Source organism: Enhydra lutris, unplaced genomic scaffold (assembly GCF_002288905.1).
Source record: "Enhydra lutris kenyoni isolate GAN:26980312 unplaced genomic scaffold, ASM228890v2 scaffoldscaffold27, whole genome shotgun sequence".
Classification (NCBI taxonomy): domain Eukaryota; kingdom Metazoa; phylum Chordata; class Mammalia; order Carnivora; family Mustelidae; genus Enhydra; species Enhydra lutris.
The window spans coordinates 1,931,318-1,932,676 of record NW_019154111.1 but is presented as its reverse complement, the minus strand read 5'-3'; positions in this window follow the sequence as shown (position 1 = coordinate 1,932,676).

Genomic DNA, 1,359 nt, shown 5'->3' with positions numbered 1-1,359 from the left:
CACAATGAGATACCAGTTCATAGCCACTAGGATGGCTACAAAAAGAAGAAGGAGGAGGAGGAGGACAGAAGAAGAAGGAAGAAAGGAGGAGGAGGGGGAGGAGGAGGAGAGGGAAAGGGGAGGAGGAGGAAAGGAGGAAAGGAGGAGGGGGGGAGGAAAGGGGAGGAGGAGGAGGGGGAAGGGACAGAGAAGGAGGAGAAGGAGAAGAAGAAGAACGGTTTGGGGGGAGGAGGAGAAGGGAAAGAAGGAAAAAGAAAAACAACAAACAGTGCGGCAATTCCTCAAAAAATTAAATTATAATTACCATAAGATCCAGCAATTCCACATCTAGCAATATACCCAAGGGAACTACAAGCAAGGACTTGAAGAGAATTATACACCAATGTGCATAGCAGTATTACTCACAATATCCAGAAGGTGGAAACAACCTGAATGTCCACCAGTGGATGAATGAATAAATAAAATGTGGTCTATCCATACAATGAAATATTATTTGGCCTTTAAAAGGAACAAAATTCTGATGCCTGCTACAACAGGGATGAATCTTGAAAATATTATGCTAAGTGAAATAAACCAGGCACAGTAGGACTAATAATGTGTGATTCCACTTCCATGAGGTACCTAGAGTAGGCAAATTCATAGACACAAAGTAGAATATTGATTATCAGGGGCTGTGCAGAGGGGATGGTGGGGAGTTCATGTTTAAGGAATATAAGAATTCCAGTTTGGGATGATGAAATCGTCCTGCGATGGTGATACAACAGTGTAAGTGGACTTAGTGCCACTGAATTGTATCCCTGAAAGTGGTTAAAATAGTAAATTTTATGTTATGTGTATCTTCCCACAATAACATTATTAAAAATAAGACAAGAATAAAGGACATTTCGCCTTGCAATTTTCTAGTTGGGGTTTGGTTGCTAGGTAAGGAGAAAGTCCTAAAGGGATATAAGAAAAAGGGAGGGGCCACAACCTCAGTGCCAAGCCTGGCTCTTCCTATGGTAAGCTTGTGGAATCAGGCAGGCTTCACAGCTTACTACGTTCTAGGCCCTGCATGAGGCAGAAAGAAAGATGATCCACATGTTAGTCTAGCATCCCTACCTCATATCTTTGACGGCCAAATCCAACTTTGCTTGAAGAGATACCTTTTTTCTCAAGATATGGAACTTCTAAGAACCCAGGAGGTATGTGGGGCAACAGATGCCCATTGCCTATCTCCAGAAATGCTGATGTGAAGGGTGAGATATGGACTTTAAGAATTATTCTGTTCACCTCCTCCCCATGATTAACAGGCATGAAAATTAGGCACTGTCCCCAACTAGGCCCACCCGTTTGTCAGGCCAACAGTAATAAGGATCCTCA